The sequence below is a fragment of the Fukomys damarensis genome, unplaced genomic scaffold, assembly GCF_012274545.1.
Source record: "Fukomys damarensis isolate Sample0158 unplaced genomic scaffold, DMR_v1.0_HiC HiC_scaffold_39, whole genome shotgun sequence".
Taxonomy (NCBI): domain Eukaryota; kingdom Metazoa; phylum Chordata; class Mammalia; order Rodentia; family Bathyergidae; genus Fukomys; species Fukomys damarensis.
The window spans coordinates 7,863,707-7,876,743 of NW_022900951.1; the positions used below are offsets into that span (position 1 = coordinate 7,863,707).

General features: G+C 37.3%; 1 protein-coding gene and 1 non-coding gene across 4 annotated transcripts in view; both read right to left on the minus strand.

Moving 5' to 3' along the window:
• Arhgap6 (Rho GTPase activating protein 6) overlaps positions 1-13,037 on the minus strand; it is a 493,644-nt gene that overhangs the window by 199,083 nt on the left and 281,524 nt on the right. The gene's annotated exons all lie outside the window — the stretch shown is intronic.
• LOC117284800 lies at positions 7,990-8,135 on the minus strand. The gene has a single exon (XR_004515884.1). It is a non-coding gene; the product is annotated as a U4 spliceosomal RNA (small nuclear RNA).

The following is a 13,037-nucleotide window of genomic DNA, read 5'->3' on the forward strand; positions in this document are numbered from 1 at the left end:
TCAAAAAACCAAAAAAAAAAAAAAAAGACAGAGATTGGACATACAAGGCAACTGATACTGCTTTCTTTCTTCTTTATTAAGTACTAAAAAAAAAAATTCTCAAGGAATGCTTACCATATGTAAATACTGAAAAAAGTTATTTACACAAATTGTTAAACATGAAACTAAAGGTTCTAAATTCTAAAATTTTTCACACATCTCTGTATTTTAAATTTGGCCTCGTAATAAGTTTATGGTTGCCAGCCCTCAATACCAGGATGCACGGGTGTCAGTAGCTGAGATAACAGTCAAAGAAATTCCTGCTTGAAAAGTGAAATGTAAAACAAGAGGTCTTATTTTCTCTATTCTGGGGGAAAACAAAACAGAATTAGAACCATCACCAGCCCTCTCCATCCAATTCATAATAAACACATTGTCAAGACAGTGGGGAGAGAGACAGGGAGAGAGAACTGGAAAGAAAAATAAGCGATAGCCATATTTATCCAGATCTTTGAAACAGATAGGCTAAAATTTGACCCAAGAACTTCCTATCTTTTGAAAATAAAATCATTGTCTCTTTTGATTTGGAAAATAGATGTGCTACCTTAAAAGTGTATAAATAACAGGAATTGAAATGCTACTCAAATACAGAAAAATAAAGTGATACTGTGAAGGGAACACGTTGGGGATGAAAGTTAAGGAAAATGCAGATGAAGCTTAACGAAAATCTCTCACTTGATTGTAAATGGACTGCAGTGATTGGACAAGTGTGAAAGTAGTGAGGTCTATTTGATTTGTGTTTTATTTTCTTTGAAGTAAGGTTGTGAGACTTTGGGTGCTGAAAAGTAGAACGTGATGTTTGCAACCAAACCTCTTTTCCTCTCAAAACTGATCCAAATAGAATTAAATTTACTGTTGTTCTACAGAAATAGTAACATCCACCCTTCTGATTCATATTCCAATATGAAACAGTTTGTTGTTACCAGTGGTGATCCAGCAATTATCAGCCTTTTGGATACATAACTTAAAACAACAGAATCAAGACCAATAGTCTATGGAAATTATCTGAAGCTACAAACATAAAGCCCGAGGAGACATCTCTATAGCTAGGTTTGTTGAGGCAAAAGACAGAGGTTTCACAATGGGCCTCTTCTCCTTGACAAGTCCTAAGATAGAGGGGCTTTAAAATTCAGAACAATATCCAGGAGGGGCATGGCTTACTTGGCCATGTACTTGGGAGCCAAAATTTGGATTTTATTTTTCAAGTGGAGCTGGTGCTGGGGATAGAATCCAGGACCTCACGTGTCAGGCACTCACACGTTAAGTCTCCCACTAAGCTATACCTCCAGGCCTATACTTAGGATTTTAAGAGGCCTCAGCTAGTCAGTCCTTCACGGGTAAACTCTAGGGTGGAGAGACAGTCTTTTCAGTCCTTAGGGTATCTCGAACATGGGCTTGGTAGCTATAAAATAAAACATTTAAGGAAGATTATTCAGGACAGAGAAGATTTTAAATATTTCTATCATCACAAAAATTTGTATTGAATAATGCTATGTAGCTAGATGCTACAAACATTTGTGGTATCAGCTTTTTAGTTTCCTCTTCCAAACGGATCTGCAACCATTTCCTCTCTTCATTCCCCAGAAGTGGACAATGAATATGTACCACCTGTGGGGCTACTGTTTCAATGGTTAATCATATGTTTGCTTAGTCAAATTGGAAAACCAAAGAAATCTGAAGAAGTATGACTTGCCTGGAATGTGCTAATTTGTACTTACTCCTCCCTATGTATTGGAACTTAAACCTGTTCTTCACATTAACAGACAAAACGGTCTTTGTCTGACTATCTAAATCGACCTCCCACACAAGACCTAAGTGATAGCAAGCTGTTAACAATGCTTGACTCATCCTTTAAGTATCAGCTCCTCCTTAAGTCGTATCTCTTACTAAATGTCACCCTTCTAGTTCAATTCCCGGGACCCCCCAAAAAAAGTCACCTTCTGAGAAAGCTGCTCTAACGGCCCCCCAGCTCCCCTCCCTTGTCTTGTTTGTTGTCACCTAGCATATTACATGCTTACTGATTTAAAATAAAGGTTTAACTCTTTTATTCACTGACATATACATAATGCCTACATTATAGCTCTGTTTTGTTAACTTTGTATATACCCAATAAATACTTATAGAATGAATTTATGAATGGAATCTCCAGGCCAGATGCAAGATATTGTGCATGTGTATTTCTGTAGAGGGAAAATGCATAATTTAGATCTTATTTGAACAGGTTAAGTTTGTGGTTTAAAAAGATTTAGAACCTGAGTCATATACATATATGGTATCCAATTATCAGAAATTGTATTATCTGCATTGTGCATACATGAAGAATTTTCTGCAATATCCATAAATGAAAATTCTGAGAAAATTCTCACGTTATTAGAATCATACAGAATAAACAGATATAAACTGAGAAAACAATAATGCATAATGTTTATATTTTAAAGGGATGGTTGTTGTGTCAGACATTTTACATCAAGAAGAATTTCATCCATACTAACTTTGATCTTTCCCAATTCTGTTCTGAGCCTTGCTACTGAACATACATGTGTAATTTACATATGTAAGTTGATTACATGTGTAATCAATAACCGCATACATTTTGCCTATTAACGTTTCCCTACAACGTTTTGGCAAGCGCTCCACCTGGTTTAATCCAGGCTGTGCAACATGACCCATCCTCAGATAGTGTGAGCTGTGAGTCTCGGCACTGGTGGCTTCTCTCTGCTCCGTCAGCTTCCCCAGCTCCCCTGTTTACCAAAATAACAACTGCACAGTCAAGGCTGAAGCCACAAAAGTTAAACAATGTGTGCATGAGGAGATAAGAATTCTGGATGACAGCAAGGGCTAGAAGGGGAAGCTGAAGAAGGACGCAAAAAAAGATTGGGTCAGTACTGGATAAAAATAGAGCTGAAGTGAGCTCAAAGGAAAGTGATAAGCAAATTAAATTAGAGAGAAGAGAATCAGAAGATAAAAGAAGTTCAAAACAGCCCTGTATTGGCAAATTAATCTGAAATACAAAGAAACAGTGCTGAAAAGGGTAAAATGATTATAATAACGAAAGCAAAAACAAATGCATAGAAAAAGAAAAGAAAAACTGACAGTGATAAAGACATGAAAAAAGAAAACCAAAAGCAGATATAAACACAGAAGAGCGAAAATAAAGATGGAGTCACGCATACACCTTCACAAACACAGTAGGGTATGGTGGAGAAAGCAACACCAGATACATCTGCTGACAGATACGGCATGATGGGCAGAATAATGGCCCTAAAAATGTCCAGAAACCAATCCCTGGAACCTATGAATTTGTGGCCTTATATGGAAAATGGGGCTCTGCAGATGAGATTAAGTATATGAACCTTGGGGAGAGGACAAATGATCCTGGATTATCCTGGTGGAACCTATCAAACCCCATGGATCTTTAAAAGTGAGTTCTTCAGTCTGTCGGAGGGGTGTGGGTACAAAGGCTTGAAGAGATGCGGCCCAGTGCTGAATGTATAAAAAAGTCTCTTATTGATGAATAAGCTTATTGCTTAGAAATAATATAAAGAGAATTCAGCACTCTTTGAATTCCTTCAGTCTTTGTCATTGGAGGAGAAAATTCACCTGCAAAATCTCAACTCCACAGAAGTCTTATAGAAGTCTCTCCTTGAATTTTCCGATGAGTGTCACGTGTGAAGTGACTCTTTTCCTAAGAAAAAAACACTTGACCTTATCTCTGCTTTCCCACCATTTGTCTTTTCCCTGTCCTCCCAATATCCTCACCAAATGAGCAAAAAGGTAGTTCAGATACACACACAGAGTCCACCAAACATAAAGAAAAATATGTATAAATATTTTAATGATAAATTTATTGAGATGTCATGAGATTCATACAAGTCGCTTCCGGCCTGTACAATTGCAAGAGGTGCTCAAAGTGGCCCTTAGCTTCCAGACATTTATTTGTATGGCAAACTGCTGAAGTATGTATCACCAAGACTGTCTTCAGGATAAAATGTCATTTTTTTCACACTGACTCACATTTAGAAGAATATGTCACATTTTTTCTTTTCTTTTGGTACCAGGGATAGAACTCGGGACCTTGCACTTGCAAAGCAGACGGTGGAACCACTGAGCTAAATCTCAGGCCGCATTTAGAAGAATATGGATGAAATATGATTTCCTCTTGTCTAAACCAGAAATCCCATTATAACATTGAGACAGGTAATATTTTTGGTAAGATGAAGAGATAGTTAATATCACTCAGAAATTGTTCTAAAATCACAATTCTCCAATACCTATCCATTCAGAGCCAATTAAGATATTGTTGGGTTGAGCCAATCATGTAAACCTACTTTTCTGTTAAGCTTTCAAGAAAACATAATCTAAGTAATAATTTAATAACCTAAAGCTGTAACAAATTAAATAGAGAAAAAGCACTGTGTTGTCCCTCCTTACCTGATACTTTTCTCTTTTCTATATTAAATATATAGCATAATAAAAATAAAATAAGACTGAAGATGATGGGAAACATTTTTAAAAGAATGATATATGTACTTAAAGGATTAGTAGAATGTACTCTTTATTGCAGCTGATGTTATCATTATTATTATCATTATTATTATCATCAGTTAATTCAGATGAGTCAGGAATAGTTTCCAAACCAACATGGCAGACTAGACACATGCATCTACCTCTCTTCTTCATAAGACCCATTTGAAATGATAGAAAAGGCATCTCCGGTAAAGGTATTCTCAGGGGACTAGGAATTCCAAGACGATAGAATTTAGGGTATATTTGAAGATGAAATCACAGTAGAGAAAACCATGACCCAGTCCATGAGAGATGTACTGGTTTTTCACAAGGAAAACCTGCAAGGGTTTCAACGATGTAGCCAACCAACATGAAGAACAGGAGTAAGCCATGGGGCAATTTTAGGAATAATAAAATAATTGCATTTATAAGAGCTGGGGCAGTTGGATCATCCCCCTCACCTGTATCTGTATACAAACTATCTGGAAGTAGTGACATTGCTCCCAAGATAAAATTCTTTGACCTGTTAAGTGTGGGCATTAGAGTCTGAAATTAAAAGCTAGGGGAATGAAGTAACTTGGGCCAAAAAGTGAGAAAAGCTGAAAAGTAACTGAGAGAAAACACAGTAGACATTGGACCTGTTCCCTTAAATGATACACTGTTTAGTGCCACAGAGTTACCCCATGTGCAAGGCAAGGCTGCTAGGATATATATACACATCTGGGTAAATTCCTGGTTGAGGGCTGCTCCTGCAGGCTGCGGTAAAAGAGAGGCATCAAGCAAACGAACACAGGCTGTTGTCCTGTTGTTCAGGTGGGCATGCAATTAAGGTAGGGAGAATACATGAGGGGCACCGACAGCATTAGCTAGAAGCTGCAGCAAAAGGCACGTGAGGTCAACGGATGACCCAGGCTCCTGGTACAGATGGGCCTGAGCTTCAGACTCCATTATATCTCTCTCACTAATTAGCTACTAACCTTGGAAAGTGCTTTATCTCTTTGAACCGACTTTCTTCATCTAAAAAAAAAAAAATGAAGCTAAGCATACCCAACCCCAATTCTTACCAGGAACAATAAATCCAACGCTACATCTGAGGGGGTGTAACACAGTTTTCCTTAATGAAAACCAGTTATGTCACAGCTCTTACTGTTACCATATTCTCCTCTTCCTGCCTTCACGTTGCTGCCTCTATGTGTTGCACACACACCATCCTTTTAAATTCAATTCATCTGGGAGACCCCCAAATCCGTGTTTTCTCCTATCCCTTGTTTGGCCTTCAACCAGGAGTCCTGCCTCCCATAAAGCCTCAGCACTAAAATCATATCAAGGCTGTCTGCATTTGAAAGTGAAAAGAAGAAAAAAAATCACAAATAATAGAGATCTTGAAAACAACAACAACTACACAGAGAAGTAAGAGTCTGTTGTACCATGCCTTTTAATTTTAAGGCTCCAGAAAGTGTGGACGAAAAGCAATCAGTGGCTTTCCTTCTTACCCTGGCTTTGACACTTATTAGATGGGATGATCCCCGTGAATCCTCTAATCTCTCTTCTATAAATCAGTGCTAAACACGCCTGGCCTACCCCATCTCACAAAGTAGGAACAGTTCATCTGAATGTCACCTAACTAGAGGGCATGAACTCTACAGCTCTGGTCTAAATTAAAATCTTGCTGTTAGTAACTGGGTCTAAAGCATTCACTGGTCCATAGGTTCATTAGCTTCTACGTCTGATCACTTAACAGAATAAAATATTTACAGCAAATATTCTATCATTGAAATAATGAAAACATAACTACGGTGAATCAGTTTGATTGCCTCCCATTAAGAAACTACTGATGTTGGTTCTTAAATTTAGCTGTCTTATAATACGCAGGGGCACTGCACCTTTACTATAGATCAGTAATCTATGGCTGCCTTTTAAACTACACTGGTGAGTTGATCTCTAGTGAACTGTTTGAGGATTGAGAGGAAAATATGTCCTTCGAAAAATAAAATCAGTGTTACTGTTTAGAAAAATAAGAAAACATCCACTTATCTTTTGAATAAATTTGGGTTTCCATGGATTATCTTCCTTAAGGCATGAGAACAAATGACAGCTCTGTCACAGTGCTCATGATAAATTCCATTTTACATGGGGTACAGTCTTCGAACATATACGACTCTAAGAACCTTACAGAGACATCTTATTTCACTGTTATGATTCTGCCTATCCAATGTGTTGTTCTCACACTGGAACAATGACCTCAGCAGACAAGAGCTCTTAAGAATATTTTGCGTTTATCATTACTCTGTCACTTGGGTTCCCTAGCATTGTCTCTTGGTCACTGTTGTATTTGGCATAGGAAAATATAAAGTATTCCAGAGGCTACAGTCAACTGGAACTCTTCAAAGATGACAAAGAGGAATCTTCAAACAGATTCGGTTTCCAAGAGCATGGAAGTCTAGGAATTCGTGCCAGAAATAAAAATATGTGCCATCAGATTTAACAAATAAAATCCTTTAACAAGTAGCAATATTTATTTCTTCAGCTCTTAAGAATTACAACAGAAACACATCAATTCATTTGCCTAGTGTTTAGTGGCTTGAACTATCCAAAACAAAATTTTAAACTCAGAAGGAACCCTAAAGCTTTCTCATGAACTTGTTCAAGATAAGAAAATTCTGAGACCCACCCCCCGGCCAGTTGATGAGATTGATACTGTGCTGATAACAATGGTTACTTAATGAATTTAACGATCTGGTTTCCAGTGGCAGCTTTAAATTCTGCCCTCAGTTAGAGAGAAGCAGAAATCTAGGAGCTGGGTTAGAGGACTATGACGACTGAGGGAAAAGAAGAACGGCTAGAATGGTTTGGGACTAGGCAAACATTCTTGCACAGGCTCTCTTGAGACCTCTGTATCTATCACAGGAGAGTTTAACAAACACAGTGGACCCTCAGATGCACTGAGGAAAAGGCGTTACCTTCTGAGGCCTCTGGGGTCAGAAATCTGGTGGCTCATGGCTCCTGGCTCCTGGCATGGCACTTACACAGAGCGAATTCACTCCTACAGTCTGCAGGGCGCAGACACCTAGCTGGTCCCCAGAATGCGGGTCTCTCAAAGACCAGAAGTATCTGCCTTCATCTTGGCTGCAGTCAGCCCTGGGCTGGACATACAGTTCACATTTCATAAATAGGCACTTCATACACCTTTACATCTTATGACAATAATTCTGGGGAAAGGAAAGCCAACTTAGAGGGTAGAACTTCAATTATCAGGAAAATGCTCATATCCATTTTCTACCTCCTTAGTGGTACCTGATCATCGGAGGATCATTCTAGTCTAAATTCACCAGTCATGCTCCTATCCCTAAATTCTCAGCCTGCAATGTAGATTGGCCTTTATTTCACCTAGCAGAGATCTAGCACCATGCACAGAAATGATATGTGGCCTGGTTATATATCTGGGTTTAATAAAATATTTCAGTATATATTCTGCCATCAGTATAGTAAAAACATAACTAAGATGTATCAATTTGGGAAAAGTTTTCAATTAGCAATAATCGCGCCTCGGACAAACCTCATTGGCTACGATACTGCCACTGCGCAAATCTTAGATGTATCAGTTTGATTCCTTCACATTAAGAAATTGGTTCCGCTGGTTGCTTCACAAGCACAAGAACCCGAGTTCGATCCACATAAAAAAAAAAAAAAAAAAAAAAAAGAAGAAGAAAAAGAAGAAGAAATTATTGACGCTTTTCCCTAAACTTGGCTGATTTTAAAAATTATGGTTTCTGAGCATACCCATTAATCTAGATCTCAGCAGAAGGCAAGAAATTTGTCTGCCACCCTGGATGATTTTAATGCAGCCAACTTTATGCAGAATGCTCTAAGAATACTTTTTTCCTAACCATTATATGGTGCACAGTAGGTAAGTTAAAAAAAAAAACTATGTTTTACAAAAAGTTTAACCTTCTGAAGTCAAATGAGTCAATCAGGGACTCAGTCAGGGGATGTCATTTTTTTTAGTTTTCCATTTTTTTAAATGTTCTGGCAATACTGTTTAAGAAATGTGCCCCAGAATAGAGTGGAATTTCTGTACAAACTAACTGAACACAGAAATTTTTGTCTGGCATTTTTATTTTAAACAATGCATTTTTGCCTATAACCTGTTCTCCACATGAGCAATTTTTGAAGATAAACCCAGATAAAAATATTCCACCAGATCCCCCAAACACATCAACAGAAAACTGCACAGAAAGAGAGGATGAGTTATGTGGGAGCTGTATGTAAATTAGAAACTCTATATAATTTGCAATTTAATACTATATGGCTTTATTCTCCCCAAAAGAGGTTCTACTAAACTCAATTTTGAGTTTAATTTTAGATAATCAAACTCCAAACCAAATCTGTATAGATATTGGCATTTTTTGAGCTTGGACCCAGTCTCCAGCACTTCCCTACTTAAGTAGAGAAAACAAGAGAAAAAGGGCCTTCCTAGATTTGCAGCTGGGCGTGGTTCCTGACTTCATAATTGCGCTGATTTCCCTATGAGTCACACTTGTTCCTAGTATACGCCAGACTTTCCCCTTTTGGATGCCTGAAGAGAAACCTCTATTTGACAATGGAAGACTGGAAAGTGATGAGGAAATCATACAAGTGTGTCCAGCTCAATCACACACAGAAGTTTACAGAAGATAATTGAGTGTGCAAGAAAGGCCTTAGGGGCTGAGTGCTTGTGAAAACACATACTCCTGGGCCCCACTCCAGAGTTTCATTTTTACTAAGGCTGGGATGGGGGCCTGTGATTCAACATTTCTAACAAGCCCCTAAACAATATGATATTTGCTGCTTCATGCACCACATTTGGAAGAACACTGCTTTGGAGCAGGGCTTCTCAGTCTCGGCATAATTGACACTTAGAGCCCAGTAATTCTTTGTTGTGGAGCTGTGCGGCGCATTACAGGTTGTTCAGCAGCATTCCTGTTCCCTATCCGCTAGATGCTGATTGCATCTTTCCAGTTTGCCCTCCAAAAGCACCCCCACTGCTAGCCACTGGCTAAGAGCAGGGGCTGTGAGTAAGAGACCTAAGCTGAAATCCACCCAAACCATTTTACTACCCATGTGATTCAGGGAGGCAGCATACGTGTGGTTAAGCAACAGTGTGACTGTGCCTCACCAAGCTATTGTAAGCACTGGTTAAATGAAGATGTATTTGATCATGTGTCGTGGAGCCTAGCCCCAAGTCAGTACTTGATAAGAGTCCATGACTGTTGGGTCAAAAAGACAGCCTCTGTGTGAGCCAATAGCCTCCAAACTCTGTTTATCATAGGAGGGTAAGTTTTTGTCTGTTGAGTTGGAGAAGTTAGAGAATGTACATTATATTTACGATTCTAGTCTTTATTCAACTCAGAGGTAATAACTGTAAAATAAACCCAACATCCATTTCTATGGTCTCAAGGATGAAAACCTAGTTCCATGACTAATATGCTAAACATATTGTTATCATCCTGAACAAGTCTTGATTTAAGATATAGATGTGTTTCTCAATTTGTCTCCAAAGAAACATATTATGCCAGTTGGTGAAATCTACTTCAATCTAAGGACAGTAGGAGATAAGAGTAAATTATTTTTCAGAGAAACAGAGAAATTTCTCAAGAAACTGGCTAAAACGTTAAGGCAGCACGTATCCCAAATTTTATCAATACCCTCCCAGCAGGGGCACCATTGCTAGTTTTTCCTTTCACCACCAGGGGGAGAACAGAACTTTCTCACAGTCACAAGCTTTTGTCAGATGTGCATTACAGAGGTCGGCCCGCCAGAGTTGAACAAACCTTTTAGTTACCTCCTAATAGGATAAAAATATCTGCTGGCATGATTTCAGGAAAAAAGGCTGTACGAGTCGCTTCTGTATACAAGGTTCTTCTAAGATTTTTTTTTTTTTATTCCAAACACTACAGCAACAACTATTTTTGATCCTGGAAGACAAGAGACGACAAACTGTGTCTTGGCATTCTTTCTTTACATTTAAGATGGAGTATTAGGATAAAACAAGTAAAACTTAATGTTATATAAAAGAAACATATGAAATTTAAAGGCAATGAAAATACATGGCCAGTGACCAATAGATTTCTCATGAGAAAGAGGATAGAAAAGAGTGAAATGAGAGAGGAATGTTGTCTCCCTTTATCTCCCTCAAACCAAGTATTGAAATGTAACAATGATAATAGAAAGTTGGTAATGATAGTGGAAGTAAAGATACTGTTGTATTTGGTTGGGGTATTTATAGTAATGATAATGATAATGGAAATTTAAGCTTAATCAAAGTCGGCCATCATAAAATAGATCTTAGGCTAGGTAGTTTACATTAGTGAACTACCTTAACCATAGAAGGAAAGTATGAAGCTTTTTAAAAATTTGAAAATTATAAATATTAAAATTAATTAAAATATTAAAGTTAGAGGCAGTTTAGGCAGCCTCATCATTCTCAAAAGGTATCCAAAGTCCCCAAAGCCAAAGATAAATAAGTACATAGATACAAAAGTTATTGTTAACCAAATATTAACTTAATGAATATTATATAAGGAATGCTTTTATGTTCAGATAACATTCCATAAAGGTGTACTTGTGAATGCTGGCTTTTCACCTGATGAGCTCCTGGCTCATTTTCATTGATGTCCAGATAAAATAAGGAAAGAATATACATACTATGTGGATTATACCATATACTCAGAATTTTCTTATTATAATTCACAGTAATTTTTTCTATAGTTGCAATGTTTTACAATGAGCACATGCTATAGGTAAAACCAAAACCAATACAGCTTTGTCATCTTAGAACAAAAGATGCAGCTTCCTAGGATATATCCAGGACAGATATCATCTACATTTCTGAGTCTGAACTATGGTGTGTTCATTTATGAAACTATTTCTTAAATCACTAGAGAGTCTCTGAAATTTTATCTAATCAAGTTAAAATGAGACTGACAAAAATAATAAAAATTAAAATATGACTCTGATAGAAAGTAAAAAAATAATAAGGCCCAAGCAGCTTATACTGAAATCAAATTTCACTGGCATTTATGTGTCTGTTAGAAATGTATCTAAATGAAGAGGTGGAATGGGATCTCTAATTACATTAACAACAATAATTATTTTTGGGAGTCTCGATACGTAAGCTCCACATTTTTCATTAGATATTCTATTTCCTCTTGACCAAAATCACTCTGAGGCTGAAGCCAAATCCTGTACTGCCTAAATGACACCAATCAGACAGGCATTTACTAGAACATTCCAAAATCAATAAGGCATGTATTCTTAAGAACCTTTTTTTTTTGGAGGGGGCTATCATTAGGCCAGCAAATGAAGGAATTGTGAAGAACCAGAATTAGGAGCTCCATGAAGAAACATCATACTTCACGCTTCCTAGTGGAGAAAAATCTAGAAACTCTCAAAGGGATTTTAGTCCTGATCTGAAGAGATTTGTCAAAACTCAGCATTCCAGCAGAGGGAAATTCTTTGAATAATAAAAGTTTGCCTAATGGCTTCCCAAAGTGAATTCTATAATTAAGACTTAGGTCTAAAATCAAATGAAGAAAACTGTAAAGAGGACTGTCCACTTAGATATCTCACCTTATTTTCCATCACCTTCCCCCACAAAACGACCCAGGGTGGATACAAAAGTCATTAAAACAATGTTTACATAGGCATTATGTTTTAGCCCTGGCCTATGGTCCTTGTGAATAATGGCCATCCCGCTGAGATCCCCATTTCTGACTCTCATCTAGAATTTGCAAGCTTACGTGCAAATTATCCACCTGTGTAATGACTGAGAGGGTGGTTTTGCTCACATAGCTCCATTTTTCTTAAAATCCTGACAAACTAACTACTTCCTGTTATTTCAGAGAAAAACTCTTTTCATTTAGTGTATAAAACTCAGTTGGCTGTGGCTCATGAAGAATAGCCAAAGGTGTAAGGACACTTCAGAAATTATAGAGTGGGGAATAGAGAAATTATCAAACTCTAAAAGGAAATACAGTTTGAACCTAGAAGAAAACAGGGCATTTCCTCTTGCATCTAAACATGAACTAGAAAATATATAAACCTATTCACATAATTTTACTGATTCACAGTTGATATTTAGAAAGACAGTAAAGAAGTAATGGAACTTTGAATGCTTGAAAAGATTAAAAAACATGTTAAACTATATATAAATTGAAAAGGTTGAAAACTTTTCATAGAAGGGACAATGAAATGCATAAAAACTACATCACAGAATTAAAAATTTCTGTCTCGGACAAGACTATAGGTCCAAGAGCCACCTAAGACCAGTACTCATATAAAATAATCTGATATTCCCCACCCCGACTACAACTAAAATTTTGGTCTCTAAGTTAAATTTTCTCCACTAAATAGAATCAAGAATCCTTGGAGAGTAGTACATATCATGTCTTGTGATAGGAAAAATGATGCTGGGTATGAAGGAAGCATATATATATATATATATATATATATAT